Below are 18,970 nucleotides of genomic sequence, written 5' to 3' on the forward strand. Positions count from 1 at the left end.
TTCTTTCCCATGTTAGCTTTGTGCCTGCATAGCACTGAACACAGTACACAACAGATGCGCTGTGTATCTTGCTTCATCTCGCTAACGGTACCTGCTGTTGACAATCGTAATGCCGTCATTAACTCGTTGTCGTGACCATGAGTTCGATCTATAGTTTTTTTCCCCAGCAGTGTGAGTTATGCCTCAACAGTGATAAATAGCATTTAGATATGTTTGCTGATGAAGAGTTCGCCAAATGCACGATATATTCACACCAAAAAAAGTTTTGCGTTACCTCGGTTCCGAGAGTTCCGGAACCTGTAAAGAAGATTGGAATATAGATCAACATAAACATTATTTCTGCCCTTTTTATTGCTCATGAAGACGACACATTGCATGTTTTACCACCATACAGCGAGATCTTCAGAGGTGGTGGTCGAAATTGTTGTACACTTCGGTACTTCTAATACCCAGTAGCACTTCCACTTGCATTGATGCATGCCTGTATTCGTCGTGGCATACTATACCCAAGTTTATCAAGGCACTGTTGGTCCAGATTGTCCCACTCCTCAACAGCGATTCGGCGTAGATCTCTCAGAGTGATTGCTGGGTCACGTCGTCCATAAAAAGCCGTTTTGAATCTATCCCTGGCATGTTCTATAGTGTTCATGTGTAAGACATCGTGGTCTCCTGACCTTCATTGCTTACATATTCCGCCCTCACAATCATATTCCACACATCAAGACGCTTCATTCGAACCCAAACTCGATAAGATAAAATTAATGTTGTATGAATTCACGTAAACGATATGCAAATAACAAGTAAGTGCACTGTGGTTGAAATACTCGAGGCTGGCGTAGACACATACATTCCAGACACGATGGTCACAGGAGCCTTAGTTCGAAAGAGGCAGACCGCACGCCGGGAGGCAGGTCACTTCAGAGGACGAGTCAACCTCGGCCGCCCGTGGAGCGGACAGCACTTGTCCGAGTGAAAGGAAGAACGACCCCGTGTTCGGCTTAAAAGTAAATTCCGCTACATTGTGTGGGAGCGCCCAGCCTATGCATTCTATACAAAACATAGCACGCACTTTCAGAGATTTTCAGAGGGAGACAGCAAACGCCAAATGCCGCTGCTACAGATTCCCGGACTGGTCGCCTTAAACGAAACGTCATTCTCCCGTTTTAGAAGGGCAATGCTGATTGGCAGACGATGTTTCTGAAACCTTGAGCTGAATGAGTAATGGAAGAGACCGAAAGATATACCCCTTCACATCTGGCATTGAGAGGGGCCATTCCGTTGTCGCTCTTGGAGCGAGAACACGTGTGCGCTCCTACGTGTACTCAAAGAGTGAGGAACAAGTCTCTCCTCAGTACTTCACTCGGAGAGCACCTCTGTCGAGAGTGAATCGGAATGTGACTCTATATTGAGTCCTTGCGATTAAGCGTTGTTCACTGTGTTGGCCACCACACTTATTGTGCAGTGTGAATGGACAGAGTTATAGTTAAATGCCTGCGAGCGAATTTTTGAGTGGCATCGTGGTAGACCAGTTATCTGACCGGTGTACCACGCCAATAGCTAGGCTATGGGCGAATAGGAGTCCTTGACTTCATCAAGGCGTATGGAGAGTTTGATTGGCGAAGGTCAATCCAGATAGAACGAGAGTTATCTCATTTGTCAGCAGCGAGTGGCCCAGACAGCAGCCATCGCAGCTTACAGTACTGTGTGCTACAGCTCTTGCGAGCCCCATATTTCCTCCACAACAGTACACTTCACTGCATTTCACACACGACAGCCTCGACCATACCTAGCAACATTCTAACGGATAATTATTCAAGTTGAGTAGGTGTGGCTCTAAGCCATTCTGCCAAGTCAATAACAATCTTAAACGTTGAATAGAAATTTCATTAGCGAATCCTATCCGTAAGAGGTAACTTCACATTCTGAAAAGAACCCAGAAATAACTTGTTGAGTTCATAACTAAAAGTGCCATTGCGATTTCTCAGAATTTTTGGAAAATAAATAATAATTTTCGTTTGTTTCATGTTTTTCTTACACTAACTAGCACTACTCCAGTACCCAAGTATCCCACTAGTTACATAAGAAATTTTGTGATTTTTTGTGTCATTTGCTTACAGCGGACGACTCCAGAAGATCTTTATTGCTGAAAGTTTTTCAGGCATCTCTCTTTAGAACGTTAGGAGCGCATGTCTGACTTCTGTGGTTGTGTGGGGGTGGGAATCGCACCTTGCAGGAGCCACAGGGTAAAGGGTACATCTCAGATTAATCCCTTGCGGCGAATGACAGAATAGCACCCACACGCTCACAGACATGTCTGGAGAACATGCTGGCCACTCTAGTCGAACTATGTCGATATCCTGAAGAGAGTCATTCACAAGATGTGCGCGATGGGGAAGCGAATTGTTGTCCACACAGACGAATGACTCGCCAATGTGCTGCCGATATGGTTGCACTATCGGTCAGAGGATGGCATTTACGTATCGTACAACCGCTACGGCGCCTTCCATGACCACCAGCGGCGTACGTCGGCCCCACATTATGCCGCCCCAAAATAGCAGGGAACCTCCACCTTGCGACACTCGCTGGACAGTGTGTCTAAGGCGTTCAGCCTGACCGGGTTGCCTCCAAACACATCTCCGACGATTGTCTCTTTGAAGGCAAATATGACACTCATCGGTGAAGAGAAAGTGATGCCAATCCTGAGCGGTCCATTAAGCATGTTGCTGGGCCCATATGTACCGCGCTGCATGGTGTCGTGATTGCAAAGATGGAACTTGTCATGTACGTCGGGACTGAAGCTGCGCATCATGCAGCCTATTGCGCACAGTGAGTCGTAATACGACGTCCTGTGGCAGCACGAAAAGCATTATTCAACATGATGGCGATGCTGTCAGGGTTCCTCCGAGCCATAATCCGTAGGTAGCGGTCATCCACTGCAGTAGTAGCCCTTGGGCGGCCTTAGCGAGGCATGGAGGCAATTCATCGACAGTTCCTGTCTCTCTGCATCTCCTCCACGTCCGAACAACAACGTTTGGTTTACTCCGAGACAACTGGACTCTCCCCTTGTTGTGAGCCCTTCCTGGTACAAAGTAACAATGCGGAAGCGATCGAACGGCGATATTGACCGTCTAGGCAGAGTTGAACTACCGACAACACGAGCTGTGTATCTCCTTCCTGGTGGAATGACTGATACTGATCGGCTTTCAGACTCCCTCTGTGTAATAGGCGCTGCTCATGCATGCCTGTTTACGTCTTTGGGCGGGTTTGGTGACACATCTTAACAGTCAAAGTGCCTCTATCTGTGATACAATATCCACAGTCAGCGTCTATCTTTTGGAGTTCTGGGAACCGGGGTGATGCAAAACTTTTTTGATGTGTGTATATGGGTTCACCGAATGCAACGGAATATGAACACAATAGCGATATGGTGAGCTGTTCCCGCAACTGAGGGTTGTTCCAAAAGTCTGTGTTTTGTGTTGTAGGTATTGGTGAATGCACTTTTTTTTCACGGTTGTGAATGTCTCATATTTACTTTGTTACTCTGTAAGGTGCCGCAGGAGACCTATATACGTGGAAAGTATCACTCAAAAACCTCTGAAACCTTGTCTGTGGATTCGGGTTCATCTTCTATATTGTTGTTCGCTAATAGGGTTTTCGTAGAAGTTGGTAGTTAGTTTCCCGACTGCACCATTTCTGTTATTAACTATTTGGTCTTGTGGTGTTTTCGACAGGAGCCAAAAAATTATGACAGAGTTCTTTTACGGAACTGCAGTCACAGTAAGACAGGAAAAGACTGAGTATATATAGGAATTGGCAGTACCTCCCGTGATTGAATTGAAGGTGCGTTGAAATCGCTTGAAAATTTCTGTCGCAACTACTGTTTTCATACCAAGAACGTTTTCACAGTTTGGGGGGCTGTGCAAGATAATGCATTCCCTGAATGTGTTTTCTGTCACCTCCATTCTCCTACACCTGCCTGCACCACCTCCTGTCACCCTGCCTTTCTGTCATTTGTCTTCGTAAGTTACAGCACTTTCACATAATTTCTGTGTTGTGTGATGTGAAAGAGTTATGTGAATGACTACGTGATTCATGTAAACCATAGCGGGGTGTCAGTTCTGTGGATTGAGAGTGTACTCACCGGTCATTCCTAGACTTAACTTGTTTCCCTTTCATTTTTTTGATCTGAACAGATTAGCGCCTTCACGACTTCTCGTGCCGGACCAGAATTATGCACGTATAGCGTTTCGTACGCAGTAGTTACTTAATGAGTGGCAGCTGTGCATGATTAATATTAATAAAAATGCTTGAATGCAACTAAAAATTTCGAATGTATATAACTGTAATGTGATACATAGGCGTGTGGCTGGATACCAGTGCACACACCAGAAAACTGGACAGAAACGATGACGACGCAAGACGGGAAGAGCGCCTGCGAACAGGACTCAAACATACGCCGGGGTCGAGCAACCAGGCCGACGGAACGGCGGACCCGACACAGCAAGAGCAAGTCAATAGCAATCTATGCAATCATGAAGGACAACAAACCTTCGACACAATGCTGTCAACAGGTTAAGTACGAACCACAATCCAAACCGAGACAAAAGAGGAAAACAAATACGGAAGTGAAGTCGTCAACGAGCAGACAGTAGCACAGTGGAAGTAGTAACGAACACTATCATTTAAAGAACACAACTGATTGAGCCATCTTCCTGTTTTGTTTTTGTGGCATGTTGTGTCCAAAAAGTGTTCCCCTTCGGCGATTTTTTTCTTCTGGAGTGGCAATGTGTGAGAAATAGTTTCACTTTATTGCCTATTCGTTTGCAAAGGGACTTGGGCTCTCTGTGGGTCCTTGAGTTCTTGGTTAGGTAGTCGTAAAAGGGATTGACGGTAACTATTTACATGTAAAATACCGAATAATTAAAGATTGCATCATCTTTGACGGTCCTGTGGGGGTGCTCGAGGCACCTTTTATTTGTGCCAATGTCGTGGTAGGGCATAGCCTACATTCGCAAGTTGGCGGACATTTCCCCGATAGTCGTCTAATTTGTGAAAAAGTCGAGTTGACTGGTCTTTTATCTTCTCAGTGACGTATTCTTCTCCAAGCAGCTCGTGTATTTCTCTCATCATGGCCCCCCTTGGGGCGCCTAGGCTCCACTTCAAACTCCTGTTTTGTAATGGTTGCAAACTGTGTATATTAGAGTCACATTGTAACACCGAAAATGCTGGATGCATAGCAGCTGCTACCGATATATAACTCTTTTTTTAATTGTATGTAAATATTTGTAATTTAAATGATTTCTTTTAATAAGTAAGGACATTGCATCACTGTATGTGTACATTTAGGTAGAAGTGTGTTTACGTTTCATTGTAATTGTCTGTGTTTTACTGTGAAACTTGTAAGCTCTGGGAAAAAGCCAAAGGAATTATTATTTGCATCGTCTAGCAACGATAATAACAGCGCTTGTGCGTTGTATAATCTTTGGGTAGGGAGTTGTTGCGCAGAGCGCGCGGAGAGGGATGGAGACGGGTATAAACATCATGAATAGAAGTTAATCTTGAACATATACTTCGTACTTTGATAGGTTGGCAACAAATAGGTAAACATACCAAAGAGGAGGAAACACATAATTGAGTCGCAATATTTATGTTGTGAAAAGCAGTATCCGGCTAAATAGTTATATTGAGTAGCAAAAGAACAATAGTACACTACAGGAAAGAATGAGAAACATGGTGAACAGTGTGAAGAAGGTCAGAAGGCAAAGTTGTGCTTATATAGCAGGAGAAAAAGCGGTAGCGCGACCTCCAGACCAGATTTGAGGAAACGCAGATCAGCATATCGTAATTAATTACTTTTTTACAAAAAAATAGCGACTAACAAAACTGTATCGTTATAGATCCCACTGATGATGCCTTAGAACAGGATAAGTCGAAACGCGCACGGGGAAAATAAATTAAGTAGTAGCAGGAAAAGGCAGTTTTATTTACAAAACAAGTATTTATATGCTGGCTGCGGAGGATGACGACGCAAACAAACTTGTTACTTAGACTATCACTTCAACTAACCTTCGGCACTCGTCAACAACCGTTCGACGACTGGAACCGGTCAGCGGTTGATGACTGCGGATGAGAACTGTACGATCACTACAGCAACTGAAGGCAGTTGAAGTCGCTTAAATAATGCGCTCAGGGCAGTAACGTACAACTGCGACCCGTATGGCTGTATGTCAAATAGTTCAGGGTCTCTGATGGCATACGTAGGTGGTGGCTGATGTATGGACTTCTTGAATATCTTGTAACGGCATAAAATAGTTCCTGGTGTGTTCGCCACCTGGTACTTTATACGTACCTAGATGATACTACAGCCCTGGGGGAGCGTGGTAAGCGGCTGCTGTGTGCGTGGAGAGCACGAATACACTTTGTGTCGCTTGACGGAAGTTGCCGAAGTTGACCGATGTACCTCGCTCACACAGCCGGATGAGCGCTGGCCACGCCCATTCGGATGTCTTGCGCACGCGCTCACTTGCACTTGGGGGGGGGGGGGGGGAGGGAGATTAGTGTTTAACGTCCCGTCCACGAAGAGGTCATAAGAGACGGAACACAAGCTCGGATCAGGGAAGGAAGGGAATCGACCGTGCCCTTTCAAAGGAACTGTCCCGGTTTTTGCCTGATGCGATTTAGAGAAGTCGCGGAAAATCTAAATCAAGATGGCCGAAGGGGGGATTGAACCATTGTCCCCCAAATGCGGGTCCAGCGCGCTAACCACTATGCACGATGCCACGTCGCTGTTATCAGTGCAAAGGTGGTCATACCGGCTATTGGATAGGTGGTCGTAATGTTGTGACAGATCAGTGTAACATGTGAGTCTAATATCAGCTCTCGAGTCTTAGTAACTATGGGGTGAGTCGAGCCCGCCGTAGTCTGCAGTCGATGTGATGAGTAATATATACTTAACTAGGTACATTTAGACATAGAGTGTGACGTTGCAGATCGAAATCTTATCACAGGAGACTGACTGTTTTTTGCAGTATGGAGAAAATATTTTATGCACCTTAAGATAGAAAAGCCAACTTAACATCACCTGCCCAGCCTGTGGGTGCGGCTTGGAACAGGTTTCAGACGGTCACCTCAGCCTTTCGGCTCGCTCGCACCTCGTTACTGCTGTGAGTCGTACTCGCAGCCACAAGGGGCAGGGAGAGCCTGCTACGTTTTTCGACTGCACTCGTGAGACTCGTAGACTCTCCTGTGCCGTTTCTTACAGAGCTATGACACGGAAGACTACGTTGTTCAACTGTTAGCAGACGGGACGCACATTCTACTAGACAGACACGAAAAAAGCCAGGGTATTTGCCGCTGGGTACTAGTTAAATTTTATTGCGAATCTGTGTCATTACATGTTAGATGAACGAGGTGCCCACGGTAATGTTATCCGACATTGCTGGCGTTTACTCTTACAGCTGTGTCAAACAGCGTGCTTAAGATTTATATTCATATCTATTTAATTTTTTGAACAGTGACGGATTAAAGCTTGTAGCATATTATTAGAGCGTTCGGTTTATTTTCTAATGTTATTACGAACGCGGTCTTTGGGGGCCCATTACAGATATACTTTGCAAATAAGTGAACCAAAAACACTAAGCTGAATTAAAACTTTTGTAGTTCTTGCTGTCAATGGTGCTAACTGCAGCCACTTGCTAACTGAGAAGGGTAGTAAACCAAAATTCGCTCGATTTTGTACTCACTTCTAATGTTCGCTTCATCTGCTTAACACTTGCTACGAAAGGTTGGATCTTGTTTACTAGTGTAAACAAATCAGTGTCTACCAGGTATTTTGAATGTATAATTCAAATTATCACGTTATTACACTAGTTGAATTAATTAGTGATGCACTTCGCTGAATGCGCAGTTTTATGAACAACCATCACTTCCATTAAATGAAAGTTTATCAAAGAGCCTCTAGATACTGAAATCTGAATTTTGTGATGTCCATTCTGCTCTGATGGACTAATAATAATAATACACATCAATTAAACAATCAGAGGAAAACGAAATCTTAAGACAGCCACCAGAACAAGCTCAAATAGAACACTAAATGTTACATATAGAAGAAGAATTTCAGCTGACACATATAGAATACAAAGACACAAATATAGACATTAGACTATTCTTGCATAGACCACCAAATAACCCACAAGTTGAAACAACAATAACAACTATCAACACAATCTTACACAACCAAATAAATGAAAATACAACTATGGAAGAGTTACAACTACTGGTTTACATGGGAGCACTCACTACACTAAATATACACACTAGGCAGAGATCAGAACCAACCAACACACAGAAGAAACCCACAAAACCAGCATGGCAACATAGGCTACATATCAGAATAGAAAAACTAAGAAAAGACATCGGACAGCTAACACAATGTATAAGAAATGAAATATCAGACAAAAAACGAAAAAGGTTAGGTAAAACCTCACAACAAGAACCGATGGAGCAATTAGATGAAAAGAAGCAGAAATTACAAGCATTGGCCAAACAACTTAGAAGATACAAAAAAAGTGAAAACAGAAGGAAACAAAACCAAACATTCAACACAAACCAAAAGAAATTTTACCAGACAATAGATAACACACACATAAAAATAGCCAATCCACCAAACATAATAGATATGGAACACTTCTGAAGAAACATATGGTCAAACCCGGTACAACATAACAGACATGCACGGTGGATACAAGCAGAAACAGACACATACAAGATGATACCACAAATGCCTGAAGTGCTAATTTTGCAACATGAAGTCACCCGAGCAATGATTTCTATGCACAATAGTAAAGCCCCCAGAAAAGGTGAAATACCAAATTTCTGGCTAAAGAGGTTCACCTCAACACATTCACATCTAACTAAATTATTTAACAGTTACATTGCAGACCCATACACATTCCCTGATACACTTACACAAGGAATAACTTATCTGAAACCTAAAGAACAAGCAGACACAGCAAACCCAGCAAAATATCACCCCATAACATGCCTACCAACAATATACAAAATATTAACTTCAGTCATTACACAGAAATTAATGACACATACAACACAGAACAAAATTATTAATGAAGAACAAAAACGCTGCTGCAAAGGAGCATGAGGATGTAAAGAGCAACTGATAATAGATTCACAGGTGACATATCAAGCTAAAACTAAAGAAAGGTCGCTACACTATCCATACATTAATTACCATAAAACTTTTGATAGTTTACCCCACTCATGGTTACAACAGATATTGGAAATATACGAAAGTAGATCCTAAACTGATACAGTTCCTAAACATAGTTATGAAAAATTGGAAAATCACACTTAATATCCAAAAAATACAAATAATATCACATCACAGCCAATACAGATTAAGTGTGGAATATACCAAGGAGACTCATTAAGTCCTTTCTGGTTCTGCCTTGCTCTGAACCCACTATCCAACATGCTAAATAATACAAATTATGGATATAATATTACTGGAACATACCAACACACATTTGTTATACATGGTGATCTAAAACTACTAGCAGGAACAAATCAACAACTCAACCAATTACTAAAGATAACAGAAGTATTCAGCTATGATATAAATATGGCTTTTGGAAAAGACAAATGTAAGAAAAATAGCATAATCAAGGGAAAACACACTAAACAAGAAGATTATATATTGGATAACCACAGCGACTGCATAGAAGCGGTGGAAAAAACAGATGCCTATAAATATATAGGATACAGACAAAAAATAGGAATAGATAATACAAATATTAAAGGAGAACTAAAAGATAAATACAGGCAAAGACTAACAAAAATACTGAAAACAGAATTGACAGCAAGAAAAAAGACAAAAGCGCTAAATACTTATGCTATACCAATATTGACCTACTCATTTGGAGTAGTGAAATGAAGTAACACAGACCTAGAAGCACTCAATACACTTACATGATCACACTGCCACAAATGTAGAATACATCACATACATTAAGCAACAGAAAGATTCAAATTAAGCAGAAAGGAAGGAGGAAGGGGATTTATCGACATAAAAAAACCTACATTATGGACAGGTAGACTATTTAAGAATATTCTTTATAGAGCGAGCACAAACTAGCAAAATACAAAAAGCAATCACTCATACAAATACATCGGCTACACCATGGCAATTTCATAACCACTTCTACAATCCTTTAGATCACATAACATCAACAGATACGAAGAAAGTAAATTGGAAAAAGAAAACACTACATGGCAATCATCTAACACAGCCACACATCGATCAAGACGCATCCAACATACGGCTAAGAAAAGTCAATATATACAGTGAGACGGAAGGATTCATGATTGCAATACAGGATCAAACAATAAACACCAGATATTACAGCAAGCATATTATTAAAGATTCCAATGCCACAACAGATAAATGCAGACTTTGGAAACAACAAATAGAAACAGTAGATCACATCACAAGCGGATGTACAATACTAGCAAATACAGAATACACCAGAAGACATGACAATGTAGCAAAAATAATACATCAACAACTTGCCATACAACATAAACTAATAAAACAACATGTTCCTACATACAAGTATGCACCACAAAATGTACTGGAGAATGATGAATACAAATTATACCGGAACAGAACCATTATAACAGATAAAACAACACCACATAACAAACCTGACATCATACTCACCAATAAAAAGAAGAAATTAACACAACTAATCGAAATATCCATACCCAAAACAACAAATACACAGAAGAAAACAGGAGAAAAAATTGAAAAATACATCCAACTGGCTGAGGAAGTCAAGGACATGTGGCATCAGGATAAAGTTGACATTATACCAATTATACTATCAACTATAGGAGTCATACCACACAATATCCACCAGTACATCAACGCAATTCAAATGGTTCAAATGGCTCTGAGCACTATGGGACTTAACATCTGTGGTCATCAGTCCCCTAGAACTTAGATCTACTTAGACCTAACTAACCTAAGGACATCACCCACATCCACGCCTGAGGCTGGATTCGAACCTGTGACCGTAGTGGTCACATGGTTCCAGACTGTAGCGCCTAGAACAGCATGGCCACACCGGCCGGCAAAGAAAGAAATAATGATAATAATAATAATAATAATAATAATAATAATACGGTGTGTAGAGCCACGTTTCGTTGTCTGGAGTGTTTTTATTAGATAACACGACACAATTTTGAACCTGCGCTGTGTTTTCACCAGTCCGATGCCAAGTTTGTTTATGTTCAGTACAAAGCTTTAGAAAACACCATGAACGTCAGATAGCCAGGACGTTAAACGTAGACATTACGAACTATAAAAACTAACGCATTTCTTTCGGTCGTAATCTAATTTAACTAAGTTCCACGTCAGTCACGGACGAAATTCGCTATAAAAAATGAAATAAAAGGACAATACTTTTATAAGAACGGAATTAGAAAATGCGCTTCTTGGTATCTACAATGTGCCGGAAGAACTGTCCATAGATTTCCATTTGGAACATTGTGGGAACTATAAACACAATATTTTCTGCTTTATGCTTTGTTGCCTTTTAGTTTCAGAAAAACTTGCTTTATTATGTTAAGGACATACGAGAAAAAGTAGGAGATGTGTTCGACGGAAGCACCACGAACATGAAGCAACATACCTGTAAAAGTATTACATATTCGACAACTACAACAGTTTCGAACAGCATTAAAAGACTATCAGGGATAAGTATGTGCAAATGTTTGCTTTGGATCCAAGGCCGTTCAACATTGTCGGCGGGGAAGCAAAATACATTATCTGACAGTCACATCTAGTATTATTGTAGACTCTGGGGACATTGTACTCCTCACAAAGGATTTTCCAGGCGTTTCTAATACGAGTCGAAGTATTCTTATAGAGTTACAACGAAACTTGTCTCACATAGATATATCTCATCTGGAATTAAACGAAGTGACATTTTTGACGGATCAAGAGCCGAATATAAAGAAAGTTCTTCAACACCGCCAACTTCTACTACGAGAGCTGCACTGTATGAACACAGCGTTAAGGCACACATTAGATGACAATTTCCTTAGTGAGGAATTGCCTGATATTTATGAATCCATCAAGGCAGTGCGCAGATCTGTAGGGTATATGAAAAGTTCCGGTTTGGTGTCAGGATTAAAATAAAATTGTATCAAGATATTGATACGAGATGGAGTAGCATCTACATGGCGTCGGATTCGTTTAATTCATAAAAAAAATGAATCTGAGAGTTCGCTATTGGATAAAACCGTGCAGGAAACATCTTGGCATCAGCCTGATGTAATAGAGTGCGTAATTAAATTGCTTGCATCTTTTAAAGAGGCCACAAACGATCTGGACTGTTAAACTGAACGGACCCTGTCTTTTATGGTACCGTTGGCTTTTATTTCACTAGGTACATGACAAAGTGAGGATGGCAGTGCTGTAGTTAAATTGCTGAAAAGACTTGCATAATCCCACCTAAAAGAGAAAGCCGTTAACAAACTACAGGATTCTCATTACATGGCTACATTCGTTCATCCACGTTTAATGGAAGTCTTAATACTAAGTGAAGAGAAGACAGAAAATAATTATCAAACTTTTCGTCAGAAGCTAAATAGTGTATTTGTGAAAGAAGAGCTCATTCCCTCCCCGTAAAGAAGTTCCGAAGCTAGCGCTCATCAACTTCTAAACGCAAAGATGAATCTGAGAAATACTTGAACTTTGATGTCCCAAGTGATACCTCAAAACGTTTTTTGGTGGCTTAGGGGCAACGCCTGTGTCTCCCCCAATCTCTTTAAAGGGGCGAAAGGAATTATTTGCATTCTCGATAGCAGCGCTGGAAGCGAAAGAAATTTTAGCAGGACTGGCTCAGTTGCATCCGAGAAGCTCTGCTGCGTCGATCTGGAACGTGTCAATGACCTTTCGTTATATCATAACAATAGGAGAGACAAGGAAATTATTTTATGGTGACAAGTATATCACGCAAGATGGATCTCAAATAATCTGTGTAAATAGCCTCAACCTGTATAATGTGCAAAAATGCAGTATATAGGTTTGTATCCAGAAGTTTCTGTTACCTATAGATTTTTGCATTCTAGAGACATAGATGTCATGTGCTATGTTACGTTATCTGCAGTCACTGTCCCACTGACTGCATTTGATCATTCATTAAGCTAGTAGTTCAATTCTTATTTTTCATTTAAGTATAAATAAGGGTATTTCTTCCATGAAACAGCCATGAAATGACTTCAGAAATCGAGTTTGATTATAGCAGAGAAAAGTTTCACTTCTTGGCACATGCCCAACGAACAGATCGTGGCCGCACGGGGTAGCCGTGCGGTCTGAGACGCCTTGTCACGGTCCGTGCTGCTGTCCCCGTCGGTGGTTCGAATCCTCCCTCGGGCATGGGTGTGTGTATTGTCCAAGGTGTAGGTTAGTATAAGTTAGATTAAGTAGGCTTAGGGACCGACGACCTCAGAAGTTTGGCCCCAAAAGACCTTACCACAAATTTCCCAATTTCCAAACAAATCCTGCTTCTACGGTGTTAATAAACAAGACAGTACGAAAATGCAATGACCAAAATATTACTAAGATAAAATAATGAATTCATCAGACGAGTACACGTCATACATGCAGTTTTCATCGCAGGCCTTTGATTATCACACTTGGCCGATTTCCCTTCCGCTACAAGTATGACCGAGTCGCTTCACTCGTGAGCGCCCGTGCTCGAGCCACGAGTTACTCGCTGCCCCACTCCCGAGCACCCCGTGCTCGTGAGCAATGAGCGAGTTTGGCGCACGTACTGACAGACTGCCCAAACAGGACTGGGAAGGCCCAACGGTACCGACCGACCGCCGTGTCATCCTCAACCACAGGCGTCACTGGATGCGGATGTAGTGGGGCATGTGGTCAGCCCAGCGCTCTCCCAGCCGTGTGTCAGTTTACGAGACGGGAGCCGCTACTTCTCAATCGAGTAGCTCCTCAGTTTGCCTCACAAGAGTTGAGTGCACCCCGCTTGCTAACAGCGCTCGGCAGACCGGATAGTCTCCCACCCAAGTGGTAGCCCAGCCTGCCAGCGCTAAACTTCGGTGATCTGACGGGAACCTGTGTCACCACTGCGGCACGGCCGTTGGCCTGATGGGGAGATTGGAGTGTGTAATTCAGGTAGGTGCAGGCAGGATGCCTGGCACTGTATGGCCGGCAGTCAGCGTGATAGATGCGTGTGCGGAATGAGCAGCAGATTTGCTGCACGAATTTGGAACGTTAATAGTTGGAGAGGGGGTCGAAGGAGTGGAATGCAATCATGTACGTGCACTTAAGCGTTATTATTGCTCAACATCAGCACGAGTTTTGAGGAATTAAGCGTCTATTTCAGTCTCCTTCAGTTGAGGGCTGATTTGGAGTGGAAAATGAAGGATTTTTCTTCAAGTACAAGATATTGCCTTCCCTTATGTTGCTTGGTAACTGTGTCTGGCTGTAACTGTTGTGGACGGTGGAATATAATTGAGACTATCGGAATTAGATCTACATCTACATGAATACTCTGCAAATCACATTTAAGTACTTGGCAGAGGGTTCATCGAACCACCTTCGCAATTCCCTATTATTCCAATCTCGTATAGCGCGCGGAAAGAATGAACACCTGTATCTTTCCGTACGAGCTCTGATTTCCCTTATTTTATCGTGGTGATCGTTCCTCCCTATGTAAGTCGATGTCAACAAAATATATTCGCATTCGGAGGTGAAAGTTGGTGATTGGAATTTCGTGAGAAGATTCCGTCGCAACGAAAATCGCCTTTCTTTTAATGATTTCCAGCCCAAACGCTGTATCATTTCTGTGAAACTCTCTCCCATATTTCGCGATAATACAAAACGTGCTGCCTTTCTTTGAACTTTTTCTATGTAATCCGTCAGTCCTATCTGGTAAGGATCCCACACCGTGCGCCGACCGGTGTGTCCGAGTGGTTCTAGGCGCTTCAGTCTGGAACCCCGCGACCGCTACGGTCGCGGGTTCGAATCCTGCCTCGGGAATGGATGTGTGTGATGTCCTTAGGTTAGTTAGGTTTAAGTAGTTCTAAGTTTTAGGGGACTGATGACCTCAGCTGGTAAGTCCCATAGTGCTCAAGCCATTAGAACCATTTTGAACCACGCCGTGTAGCAGTATTCTATTTATTAGTGAAAGAGTTGTACAGTTTCATGGTCACCCAATATTAGTTGAAATCCTTCAAACGGTTCCCAGGGGCGACAAAAATTTGGTTATCAGTTTTTCATATAATTGTTTACTGAATTTAAGAATTTAAATATATTCTCATAAGTAACTCATTAAGAGGTATCATTTTACCTCACAGGTTTAACACAATAAATTAGGTATTTCAGTCACAAATATAGGGTATATCTTCTAAGATTCGCAGAGTGTTTCGGAAGATATTTGCAATTTCGTTTTTCCAACGTGTAGCTGGTTTCAGCACAAACAAGCACTTATCGTCACGTCCTTCATGCAAAGCCAAGCGTCGGCGGAATGCGGCGGTTTGTTTCCCGTTTATAACAAAACGAGTTTTATCAGAATTTTATGTGCCCACTCGACAGAGCGGTCCAAAATTAGTCTAGTGCGATGTATGTTTTATCCAAACGTATTAACTGGAACATTAAAACACGAGGAATGACGGGTACTCCAGCAGCGAGTGAGCAGCCCACTTCTGCAAGGCGGCAGCAGTCAACACTGGCCACGGCGGTGTTGTAGCTGCTGGAGTATGCGGAATGCTTCATGTTTTACTGTCCCTGTTAATAAATTTCGCTAAAACAAATACCGCACTAGATTAGTTTTGGACCGCTCTGTCGAATGTACCCGTAACATTCATCTTCAAAAGTCATTTTGCTTGTAACGGGAAACAAACCGGCTCTGGGCGACACATGAAAGACGTGATGAGAATTTATTTTTTTTTTTTTTTTTTTTTTTTTTTTTTTTTGGGATGACTCCACATACACATTGTAAAAACAAAATCGCCAATATCTGACGGAACTCCAGATAAAATACGGCTTGCGTGTCAGAGGATAGTCAGTGTGAGTATCTTGAAACAGTGTAAATCACAATGGGGAAATTACCCAGACGATCTTTGTACAGTAGACATAAAATTTCAGACCTTTTCGAAAATTTTTCTCCGTGACATCTTCAAATGTATGATGAAAGGAGCAGAGTATATTGCTTCCTGCATATATTTTCAGTCCAAGTAATAAAAAACTGTAGCAGCAGACATCACCTTTTAATTTATTACTTCTTTACTACTCTATTCGCAACACATTTTGCACATACTATCCAAATACAACACAGAATGTATCTGCAAATATAGATCATCGTATGACACATACTTCAGGAGATATGACGTCACAATCATTGAGATGCGTGAAAAAGTTTTTAAAACGGGGCTGTTTTACACAGGAGAATTTGGTTCTTTCAAGAATGGGCTGTGGGCTTATCGTTTGCTGCTAACTAGGCCTGTTGATAAAATATTGATATACCGATGCTTTTTCCAAAAATGTCTATGTATATCTGCGATATATCCCCTGATACATCAATATAAAAATGGCAATATCGAGTGCCATACTATATTTTCTCACAATTTTCGGTAAATATTTGAAGTTATCATTTTGAAATTGTTGTAAACATAGCTTTACTTTTACTGTGTGAACCAGTCTCACTACATTTCGAGCTTTCATCAGGTCCAGTCTACCTGTCTGACTGTGTGAAGCAAGTATATGTGGCAGAAATGGAGTCCGATTGCACTCGGGGGTGGCTGGGTAAATTGAATAACAAGATTTCATATTTGAAGAAATATAACACCAGTTGCGTTGAAAAACAAAAATCTAAATGACAAGATTGGTCTTTTTGGTGGGCGGAGATATGTGAGGGGAAATGCTGACGTAATTGGCACTCGGCGCTACCAACGGAAACTGCAACGGTTAGCTTCATCACGCAATTTTGACGCTACAACTGCTAGGTTGCTGCCGTTGAAAGGAAAAAAAATCCGATATATGACGAAACCGAACGATGGACCCGTCGGATGCCTTCTATTGTGCCAGTTACATGCAGTTGCAACTGTTAGCAAAGTGCTTGTCGCCAAGCCAGAATGTGCATCGTATTCCTCCCAATTTTTGCTCTACGAGTGATAGGCAGAATGCTAGCTTCTTGAGTTACAGAATATCCAATAATAAATAAATACTTCAATATACAGCTCTAAACCTGGCTGCATATTTACATTTTTTCGTTGATATGTCAATATATCGATTCTCCCGAAATTTCGAGAGCGGATAACGTCCCTGTTTCATCCATATGTAGGATTACCGATATTTTTAAAAATATCGACAGTTCTGCTGCTAAATATGAGACAGCAGAATTCTCGCAAGGTAAGGAGCACTAGGTGGGATTTGAGAAGAGGAACGGCATACTCTCGGCCCAAATCAGTAGAGCTGCTTATCGAGTGTTGTGTGAAAGACTGATAAAGATTTATTCTGACATACACTTTAATATGATGACACCTCGAAGAGCAAATGATATACACGAAACGTACATAACACACTAAAAAGAGGTTTCTTAATTGCTGTTGCGGTGAAGGTAGATTCATTGTGCTATGAAATTGATTGTTTACTATCTCTTATCGTGCTGCTATTGCCTGCTTTAAAGAGTTGCATCGTGACATTCTGATATACAATTAGTAATTGAACATACCATCGTTGATGAGACAAAACCCTCTATTTTGGTATCTGCGTTCGTGCAAACAAAAAAAACCTCGTATTACTGTCACTGACTCCAAAAGGGCCGACCTTGCAATGGAAGCATAAGCATAAGCAAAAGTTCCTCTTAGCGGGTGGAGTGATTGTAGAAAGACTCCCAGAAAGAAGTAAAAAATTAATTTAATGGACGTGTGGTGCTGTAAAAGAAATGAAATTAAGAGTACAGTGTTCAAGAATTTTCAAAGCAACTGACTGAAAATGATAACCGCTTGTTCCATATTCTTAGTGACACGATAAGTCATTTCCTAAACCTATCATAAATAGCAGGTCCTAGAATTAATGTTGTATTAACCCCATTACATATGCAAACAACGAAGTAAGGTATATTTCTGTTAATATTGAAGGCAAATTTTTCTGACTCTGTTACAACTTTAGTGATACAATTTGTTTGTTAATGGCATCGATTACTGCTCTCGCAAGTTTGTGTAACTTCAAGCGAAACTGTAGCAGGGATTCATTACATGAATTCATGTGAATTACTGCCCCAGAAGCTGCCAAACGATTATATTTGGCTTAACGGTTTGCATATAGACTGAATTAATCAGTTCACTCTGGTAAATTATCCGGCAGTGCAGGCTGGTGGCAAATTAATTCCTAAATTGGAATAATGTTGACAGTTCCCCTCTTGTTCTGGGTTCTACGTAATTACGGGAAGACAAAAATAATTTCGGTACAAACAGAACACTGAATCTGTGTCTTAATGTTTCTTAGGAGAGTATTCATAACAATTACAATTGAAAGAAAATCAACCATCGGTCACTACTTTTAACAAATTAACCTGGTTTCGACACTGCTAGGAGTGTCATCCTCAGAATTTAAATCAAAGAACGGTCTATATTCTATAACATGGTCACAGAATCATGACTAAAGACGTACGGAATCGTCGTGAAAGACTGGCAGTACTTATATGTGACCATGTTATAGAATATAGGCAATTCTTTGATTTACATTCTGAGGAAGACACTCCTAGCAGTGTCGAAACCAGGTTAATTTGTTAAAAATAGTGACCAAGGGCTGATTTTCTTTCAATTGTATCAATTCACGGTCTCTGAACGTGCAGCCATGTATAAGATTTTTCATAAGAATTATTTTTTTTCTGTTTCGTGACTACTCAGTACTGGATACAAT

The sequence above is a fragment of the Schistocerca americana genome, chromosome 6, assembly GCF_021461395.2.
Source record: "Schistocerca americana isolate TAMUIC-IGC-003095 chromosome 6, iqSchAmer2.1, whole genome shotgun sequence".
Lineage (NCBI taxonomy): Eukaryota > Metazoa > Arthropoda > Insecta > Orthoptera > Acrididae > Schistocerca > Schistocerca americana.